Source organism: Cyprinodon variegatus, unplaced genomic scaffold, assembly GCF_000732505.1.
Source record: "Cyprinodon variegatus isolate N-32 unplaced genomic scaffold, C_variegatus-1.0 Scaffold331, whole genome shotgun sequence".
In the NCBI taxonomy this organism is placed as follows: Eukaryota; Metazoa; Chordata; class Actinopteri; order Cyprinodontiformes; family Cyprinodontidae; genus Cyprinodon; species Cyprinodon variegatus.
Genome location: NW_015150784.1, coordinates 32,812 through 42,912, shown reverse-complemented (window position 1 = coordinate 42,912; position 10,101 = coordinate 32,812). Strand labels below are relative to the sequence as shown.

Below are 10,101 nucleotides of genomic sequence, written 5' to 3'. Positions count from 1 at the left end.
TATATATATATATATATATATATATGAATTCTTGTGTCCTTTCAGAAACATACTTCTCATTTAAATGGACATTGTTTAAATCTAAAATGACTTTGGTATTAAAAATGTTGAGGTAAACTATGGAATTATTATTTTTTTATTTTATTAAATTCAAGAGAAAAATCTATCACAAATTAAATAAATTAAATAATTTAAAATTAAAAGCGTTTTCTCTCAAAATCAGATTTCCATCTCATTTCCATTTTTCTTCTCTCTCTCAAAACCTCTTTTTCTTCATCTCTTATTGTGTCACATTGCTGCCAAAAATCAGCATAGTTTCCTCTCGATTTAGGGTTTTTCTCTCGATGTGAAAAATGTTTCATGGACGGGGCTGTGTTCCTATTGGCCAGTCTCAACAGAATGGAGAAATGAGAGATACATTTTTGAGAGAAAACATTTTCACTCTGATTTCAAAATAAGTTTTCCCTTTCAGATTGCTTTGTTCTTGAATTTAAAAAAAAGCACAAAAATAACTCCATAGCTAACCAGAAAAGTGGTGCTTTGTTGATAATTACACTAATAATCAGTGTTTGATCCATAAAAGGAAAAAAAGATAAACAAAATCAAAGGGATGAAACATGCATAACATTTCAAACATGTGAAATGGTATTTTAAAAGATGGGATTGTGAGTTGATAGAATTATTGTTATGGTTCAGTTAAGATGTCTTCTCATGCACTAACCCAAACAAAGTCCAAGGCCAAATGAATAAAGCAAATAAATCTTACAAGCAATATTAGTTCTGTTGGTTTTGGAGGCCTTCTCCATGGAGTGTGCCAAGCTCCTGCTGCCATCAGAGTAGAAACTAAAATGAGGCACCATAATTATATTACTAAATAAATCTTAAAACCGCTTGAGCAAAAGCTTGCTGATGCAACTTCCGTGATTTGGCTGACACAAACTCTGAAGTTTCTTTGGCAAAGTCAGGGATTCATCCCAGAGCTCCACTGTATGAGACCTCTGTATACAAAGGAAATACTCCTTATCTTAGGAATTTATAATTTAAGGATGACAGGCAAATGTGCTGTTATTGACTGAAATCTGCCTTTGCACAAGAGGACAGCAGTGTGGAGTGTTAGGAGTGCAGGGGTTTCAAACAAGCATCTTGGACAATCTCTAAAAGAGAAGAAACCACCTTGAACTTTAAGGATCGGAGAAAACAAAAGCTTAAAGAGGATTAATGATGGGAATCTTTGGGAATAAATTCAGACACTTCTTTGAGAATTTAAAAAGCAACAATCGATCCAGCTAAGAAAAAAAGAGGGTGGCTTCTGTTTTAAAAGATTTGAAACAAATAGAAAAGGACAGAAAAAAGGCTTTTAGATTTTAATTTACTTTGTTGCATGCAAAGTCAATTTCCTTTGCATCACTTGTTCAACATTAAATATACTGCTTATAGGTAAGATTTTTATAATTTCATACTTTTACGGCTTTGAACATTGCAATATTGCTGGATCTACTTCTGATCCGTTTGCTGGTTGCTCATGAATGTGCACACAATTAGAGTTTTAATTTATTACATCAGTGTGACCTGCAGCGCTGATTGTGAGAATGAAGATTCTGAAGTCCCTTTACGTTTCCCTCTCCCACAAACAATGCTAATTAGTATCATCTGTACTGAGGTAAAGACTTGGGAATTTATATCTGCCACAGTTGGAGCAAAAATCTCTTATTTCTTACCAGCAGTCATACTATTAATGAAAAGTATTGACCAGGGATTTCAATGAAAATGTAATCTGAGACTTTGCTTTTTCCTCACTTAGAGCCATGAAGGGATTTAATTAGGTCTTTGTTATTGTAATAATTTCTTTATGCACCACATCATCATGCAATTAAAAAGTATGGAAAGTGAATTGAAATGAAATATGCATCTTTATCTTATATTCAAATGTATCAGCTTTTTATCTATGCAGCACATAAAATAAGACAAGTACATTTATTTCCAATCATGCTATAATGATGAAAAAGACAGATATTGATCAAAGGGAAAGCAATTCACACATACAAAAATGATTACTTCATAAATAGAGGTTTAGATAATTAATTAGAATAGCAGTGAAAAGTTTGAGAAAGCCGAAAGACCTGTAGCCAAACTTGGGTAAATTAATATCTGATGGTTAAGCTTTAGGTAATGGTCTATGAAGTTGTTCATCATTACCGTTATTGGGGAGTGGCAGCCAAGCGGTTAGGACATAGAGCTTGGAGTTCTGAGTTCGAGCCCCACTCCCACATTCTGCCACTCTTGGTCTCTGAGCAAAAACTTTAACCCCACTTGTGCACCCCATGATGGCAGCCCACTGCTCCCCAAGGGGATGGGTTAAATGCAGAGGTAAATTTCTCCAATGTGAGATCAATAAAGTTCAATTATATCATATTATAAGTATTGGAAGTTGGATCGGGGGGTAACTCATCCCACATGGAGTACTTTCTTGTGATTGGCTTATACAAGGGAGCTTTGTGATTGGTGGCAAACCATTCGCTATTTAATAAAATGCATTTTTGTATCGAGCCATGTCAGGAGAGTCTCAAAAATCTACACATAATTGCAGTGAAGTTTAAAGACAACTGGTACTTTATAATTTAATTGTTTATGTACTAGAAATTGTGTGCTTGTGTGAATCGTTCTGTGTGTATGAATCTGGTCCTATGTCTGTCTGGATTTTTTTGTGCTTGCGTGAATCATGCTGTGCATGTTGTGGATTTTGTCTTGTGCATGTAAATCACATATGTGTATTCGTGAAAAATTGAGATCGATCTAGCTACGTAGTTGGGTGTCATTGCAAACATCATGATTAGAGATTAATTTCAAATTACCTCATTCAAAAAAATAAAACTATGAATACAGGGAAAGTTGAAGTTTGGTTCATTATGATGCAAGACCTTTTAGAGCACTCAATGCACACTTCATGTAATTGAAGTAAAGAAGAATGAATAAATGCTTTAGGATATTCGTGAAAATAATCTATAGATATAGCAACCATATAGAGAAAGAATGGCTGCTGGTATGATCAAGCTGGTCCTCAAACTTTAATCCAATTAAAAAGCTTTAAATCAGATGGCAAAGTCTGAAGGATCGCACAGACATGATGACAATGTTTATAAAATTAAGAATGCATTAACATCAAACCTAAGCCCTGCATGGGGCAGGCATTTCCACTCTGAACAAAACAGAATATAGAAATAGTCTTTATTGTTATTCAGTGAGGAAATAAAGTCCTACCATCAGTAGAGTGACAGGCAAGACAAAGCATAAAGGTTCACACGAAAGTAAAAATACAAAAACAAAAAGGGAACAAAGAGAGGCTGTAGTCTAAGGGCAAAGTTACAGCCTAAGAAAAATACTAATTCGAAGAAAGCTGCAGCTGAATAAGATAATTTTGACATGTGCAACTGCAAGTATATTTGTGCATGAAATGATCCAAAGACTATTCACTAGAAATAAAAAAAAACTGCACATAACTGCATGTATGTAAACATTCGTTAAGCTAAATGAGTGCAGTGATGGTTATAAAGTCTATTAGCTATCACTACAAAGGAGCTGTTATTAAGCTTAATCTGCACTGAAGTACCAGCTCCTGGTTCAAAGAGGCTCTTTTGCCTTCCTGGTAAGCCTATCAAACTACTTTCTCTCTGCTGTGAATTAGCTGTTGCTCAAACAAATCACACCATAGATGATGTTTGATGTCACCACAGAGTCAGAAAAGATTTCAACCTGCACCTCAAGATATCATGACCAACCAGGTCAGTAAAGGTATTTAGTTAATTTTATCGGTTTTAGTTCCCACTAACTGTTTCCTCTGTATCGCTGCTTTTGCTACTAATAACCTAATTTATTGACCAATTTAAATGGATTTTTATTTTTTATTAATAACATCTAGTTTGAATTTTATGTTTACCGTCATTGCTCACTTAAAGGTATAGAGGATGACCTTTTATTTCCAGATGGATCATCTAAATAAGTGGTCCTCCTAATTGTCAATCATTCTGGTGATATGTTCACGTAATGCCGTCCTACGTGCTCTTCCCTTAAGTTATATTTTCTGTGCATGTGCACGTTTATCTGTGGTGAGCTATGTTTCAGACAGTCATTGAAGCTCGCCTTTCTCACTGCAGTTCTTTGAAAACGTCTGAGGGTCATAAGAGAAAAAGTGTCTACGAAGTGTATGAGAACAAAAGAAAGGCCTCGGAAGCGGGAGATCCCCTCGCAAAGCACTATGGGATTTGCTGTCACAACTGCCCGCTGTCGCCATAGGTTGTCGCTACCAGACAGTGGCGACTAATAACTAAGATGGTGCAGGCACCGCAAGGGGGAGGAGGAGGTACATGACAAACGGGGAGCAAAAAGAAGTGATCATCTGTCCGAGTGGTCAGTTAACCATGTTTGCTATAAAGTCCTCTATACAGTCCCCACTCTATATAGTGATTGAGGGATTTAGGGGTTAGGGCGGACATTCAGGCACAGTAAGCTTGGATGAACTCTGAGAACAGCAGCTTTTAAACAGAACGTGCTCAAGGAGAAATGGGCTCGTGCTTGCTCTCGCACGCATTTAGTAGGCTTTTCCTCTCAGGAGCGGGTACAGGATTGTGCATGTGCATTTTTTTAAAAGTGGAGATGGCGGGTCTTTTAAAAAAATCAGAAAAATCCTCCATAATGCCTTTAAACTTTGTCTGAAATCCACAAATGAACTGCTATTTCCCTGCTGAATTGCAATCAAAATCACACTCAAACTGCTGCATCAGATATCGCCTCCCTTGCCCATTTATTTGTACCCCAAAGGATGCTTGACAGACCAGTGCTGCAGGTTTGTGCCAGAGGGAATCCTGTGTTGCAGTATGACCTCCTAAAGTATTGTTGCCACACTCAACCTTTCTGCAGCCTAACATTTCTAGAGGAAACAGCTCTTTTTTTCAGCCCCACTATTTTTTTTCCCTCAGGAAAGCCACTGTTTAGGCAATAAAACATTGTTATAGCAGCAAATCAGTTTCATTTTTTATATTTCTCATCATATGTAAAAGTTAAGCAGAAATACATTTGAAATCTAGATATGTATAATGGCTATTCAATTGCAAAACATAGAACAGCAAAGGCTGGGAATTTCCTATATTTTTTAAGAATAAATTTTCTTTTTTATATACTTGTTAAATTTTTTTTTTTTTTTTTTATCTAACTGTCGAGAAACACCACAAGCTTGTTTGTTGTTAATATCTACTAAAGTGTTATCACTGCACTGGAATACATCACATTAACGTAAGGATTTACATTTTTTAAAAACAACATAAATGTGCAAATACAGTAATATGAGATTATGATTGAATAAAGTAGGCAAGTACAATGTTAAGTTCATTTGTTTTATTATTAAATATTAGAGCTTAACTTACCTGGCCTGATGCTTCTCTGTTAGGACATGAGGGAGAAGTGTTACCAGAAGACCTTGACTGTGTGCTTTTTCTTAGTGAGGGAGCAGACGCTGCTGCTGTTTTAAATGGAGAATAAGAAGGTGGGAGGCATACAGAGAGAAAGAGAGAGAGAAGGAGAGAGAGGATATATCAGAGATGTCTGTAGAAAAGATGGGGAGCCAATGAGGCGGCAGAGAAACCAACAAATATTAATGTCTGGGTTGGACTTGGTGATGACGTTTGATCAGTTAGTGACTGGTGGTGGAGTCTGGTGGAAAGCAGGGGCTTTTTTCCATTTGGTTGTTTGTCCCTCAGCTTTTAAACATAATTCATATCACTGTTTTTTTCTTTGATGAGCATCTGTTAAATTTGTTATATGGCATATTTGGGATTAATAGTTTAAAAAGAAAGAAATATTGAAATTTAACAATTTAAAAGCTTTTTAACTGCATAGAAATGAAATAAATATCTGTTTAAAAACACAAGCTTACTGTACTAAAAATAACTACATGTTTTAGCTGCATAAAGATGTAGGAAGACCGAGGCTTGTTGTCGCACAGGTAAGTTGTCACACTGCAATTATCCTCTACACCAGAGGGCATAATTAAAAACTTGAGTTCTAGTTTTCTTCCTTTGCATGGTCTGGTCTTATGGACTGAGTGAGAAGAGGACAGCAAATTGTACGTTTAGATGAGCTCCAATTAAACTGTTTCCACTACCCGTTTTAACAAGCTTTATTCAGATAAAAATCCAAACAGACACCTAGTCATACCTCATTGATTGTTCTTATTTAAGCTCATGTTAAGCTAGAGTTAGAATTGGCAAACATGGTCGTTTGGGATCATTTGGTGCAACCAAAAAAATAATTTTCAAAAAATCCTTTAAATGACCACATCCTAATAAAAATGTCACTTTATTTTTACAGAAAAAAAGAGGTTTAAAAGAGGGGAGAAAGTGAGCAGATGGTCAGAAGTTACAAAAGAAAAAAAAGATGATGGCCGTGCAGCAGCACCTGATAGGATGCTGGGGGCAGTCGGGCAGGTGACCCCATGGTCACAAGTCCATCAGGAGTGCAGCGAAGGACTTTAGTGTCAACTACCATACTTTGGCACGATACTGTAAAACATTCATACCAGCTGAAATTCAGGGTCAGACAGCTATCCCAACTACGTACAGTGGTACGGCAGATTTTCAGCACAGAGATGGAACTGCATCTTCAGAACTATATAAAGAGATTCTCTGGCATGTATTTTGGTTTGTCTCCATCAGAGGTGAGAAAACTGGCATGTGAAATTGCAGTGGCAAAGGGCCTGAAATACTGTATGTTACTCTATCTCTGATTCTTGGATAAAGAAACAACCAAGGAAAACACTCAGCTTTTATGACATCCCTGGGATTGTAGCAACTGCTTATCCAATGGCTGCGACCCCACTTAACATTCAGGCCGCCTTTCATGCAAAAGGGATTCAGCTGTACAACAGGGATGGGTTCTTGGAGGCAGAATTTGCTCCATCTTACGTCTCAGATCTCCCCTACCAGGACCCAGCTCTACCAAATCCAAGCACCAACTGGGCCAGCAATGGACCAAGCAGCTGCTGCAGGCCCAGGCGCCAACCAAGAAGCTATTCCAGGCCCTAGTAAGCCTTCTCTTTACTCTAGAGAATATTAGGCCTTACTCAAACGCTGGTCTGAAAAAAAAGTTCCCCAGCAGAGAAGGAAGGGAAACATATATTCTCCCTGACACACCGTTGAATGAGGCACTTGAAGCGGAAAGGCAGGCACAAGAGAAGAAAAGACTTCAAAAAGAACGGCAAGGTTACTGTCAAGTTTTGTAACGTGCAATTCCCCACTTAAAAGGGATAGTCTCTATTGTGAAACTTAACTGCATTTTACTCAAAGAGCCTTCAATTTAGTTGATCCATCTTTATTTTTTCATGATGGCCACCATAGCCTTCCATTCATATAGGTGAAAAACCTCAAAAGAAACAGAAGCATGTCTATTGCATTTTGATATTAACAATAGAAATGCATTGTGAAATAATTAAACAGATTTCAACCCCTTTAAACTGATTATTCCCAAAGCATAATAAATAGTAAATAGTTAATAGTAATTTAACACCAATAAATAAATTAGCATATTTGTCAACATTTTATTAAATATATTTTTATTCAAAATTCAATTCAACATTTATTCTTTTTCAAATTCTACCATAAACAAACACCAAGCGTATTTTTTTTAAACTGTCCAATACAACAATCTATCAGGGTCCATGTGCAGCTTCAATGAGTTTAGGAAATGAACAACAGAATTGTGAGGCTCAGTTTGTAGAAAGCTTGCATAGTTCGGACTTAAAATGATCCACCAGCTCTGTTTGCTTCTTATGCTGTGGCACTTCTTCAAACATGAGCGATAGGTCGGCCACACCAAAAGTACCTGCACTCTCTGATTGCTAGGAGATTGAGTCCCCTTGGATTCTCACCAAGCCACAGGGGTGCAGCAATGGTGAGTGGCTACCTCACAGTTCACCAGAACATTTACCAAATTTAAAGTGCAAAAGAAGCAATGAACAGGGAAAAAGCAGAGGGAAGATACAGTACTAAATGAAAAACTCCAGGTGACTCCTCATTGGAAGAAGATGAGTCCCTGTGTCTGGTCTGCATAGAACGACTGACAAACAGCTGCCCAGGAGAAATGTTGTTGCAGGGCACAATGGCGTAAATATCGCTAAGATGAGACTGAAGTTGCCTAGGGGCCCCCAACATCTTAGGGGCCCCGTCACTGACACCTGGTTGGCCCCCCACACAATTGTGGACTAAGACGTCTCTTTGCAGATGCAATGGTGCGAAAAATTCCTCTTAACTAACTATACACAGTTATTAACATAGTAATTAAAAGTACCACTGTCTGCTTTGCTATTGGTGTTGTGTTTAAACGGCTCACCATCCTGTTGAAATCTGCCATGTGTTGGGGTACAAATGAGGTCCGGCCAATCAAACTAGTATCAGGTGGGTTTAGACGGTTGGAAAAAATACACTAATATAATATGTTTCAAACTGCAATAAAGATTTTTAAGAAACAATGTATTTGAGTATTTTATTTTTACACTACGACTTGCAACTATGGGTAATCCAGAGCGCAGATTAAAACCATAACCGTTACATACAATGTGTTAGCGACGATGGATACCGAAAAGAGGTACTTAAGCAGATTCCAGAAAAGAAAAAGGAAAGAAGAGCTGCTGGAAGAACAGAAAAAAACTTCCCAAAATTCCCAAAATGAAAGAACCAGAGAAGTGGACGTTGCTGCTACAGTGTGTGAAGATTGCGACCAGGAGATGAATGGAGAGAGCGTGGGTGAGGAGGGGAGCTGTGAAACTGAAGGTAGCCCAATAAGACTAAATTTACAGCAGAATATACTAAAGTATATCCATGTCAAGTGAAGATGAAGAATGATGAAGAAGGGGCGGAATGGGGTGTTGTAATGTTGCTTACGGGCCTATTGTTGTGTCGTTACACCATTGGCAGTGCACAATATTCTAAGTATGGGCACATGAAGAATGCAACCCTAACAATTTGGTCTATGTATGCCAAAACTGCAACTTAGACAAGGAGTCTGACTAGTAATATTTTCTTTTGTTCCAGGACTAGTTTAAGTGTCAGTTTTGTAATGCTTATTGCATAATATTTAATGGTTTTTCATATTTCATGAGCAATAAAAGTGAATTATTGTCATTTATTAATTTTCCATTAAAAGATAACAACAATAATAATTTTGTCCTTATTCTATTGGCTGCTAAATCCAGTGTGACATCTTACCTCACATAGTGTGACAACTTACCCTTTGGTGGGGCAACTTGTCACATTGTGACAATCTTCATTAGATTTCTTATAACTCTGTACTGACACAAGATATGAAAATGGCATGAATACAAAAAATATACCTGAAGCTTTCATCTGGTAAATTTTTTTATTAATATATGATAATTCTGATTTTGATTCCAAGATATCAATATGAGGGTAAAAAATGTGAAAACTAGCCAAGGTCTCCCCCTAGTTCTGAGGCACAAAACGCAACTTTTATAATTTATCATTTTACAGTGGGGCAAAAAAGTATTTAGTCAGCCACCAATAGTGCAAGTTCTCCCACTTAAAAAGATGAGAGAGGCCGGTAATTTTCCTCATAGATATACCTCAACTATGAGAGACAAAATGAGAAAAAAAAATCCAGAAAATCACATTGTCTGATTTTTAAAGAATTTATTTGCAAAATATGGTGGAAAATAAGTATTTGGTCAATAACAAAAGTTCATCTCAATACTTTGTTATATACCCTTTGTTGGCAATGACAGAGATCAAACGTTTTCTGTAAGTCTTCACAAGGTTTTCACGCACTGTTGCTGGTATTTGGCCCATTCCTCCATGCAGATCTCCTCTAGAGCAGTGATGTTCTGGGGCTGTCGCTGGGCAACACGGACTTTCAACTCCCTCCAAAGATTTTCTATGGGGTTGAGATCTGGAGACCGGCTAGGCCACTCCAGGACCTTGAAATGCTTCTTACGAAGCCACTCCTTCGTTACCCGGGGCGGTGTGTTTGGGATCATTGTCATGCTGAAAGACCCAGCCACGTTTCATCTTCAATGCCCTTGCTGATGGAAGGAGGTTTTCA

The 10,101-nt window shown here is 37.4% G+C and overlaps 1 protein-coding gene across 1 annotated transcript in view; it reads right to left on the bottom strand.

Annotated features, from left to right (window-relative positions):
* Window positions 1-5,537, bottom strand: part of LOC107091279 (prolactin-releasing peptide receptor-like) — an 18,859-nt gene extending 13,322 nt beyond the window's left edge. Inside the window, exon 1 of the mRNA XM_015385105.1 lies at window positions 5,418-5,537. The gene's annotated coding sequence lies outside the window, so the exon portion shown is untranslated. The remainder of the gene's footprint in view (window positions 1-5,417) is intronic.
* Window positions 5,538-10,101: the final 4,564 nt, after the last annotated feature.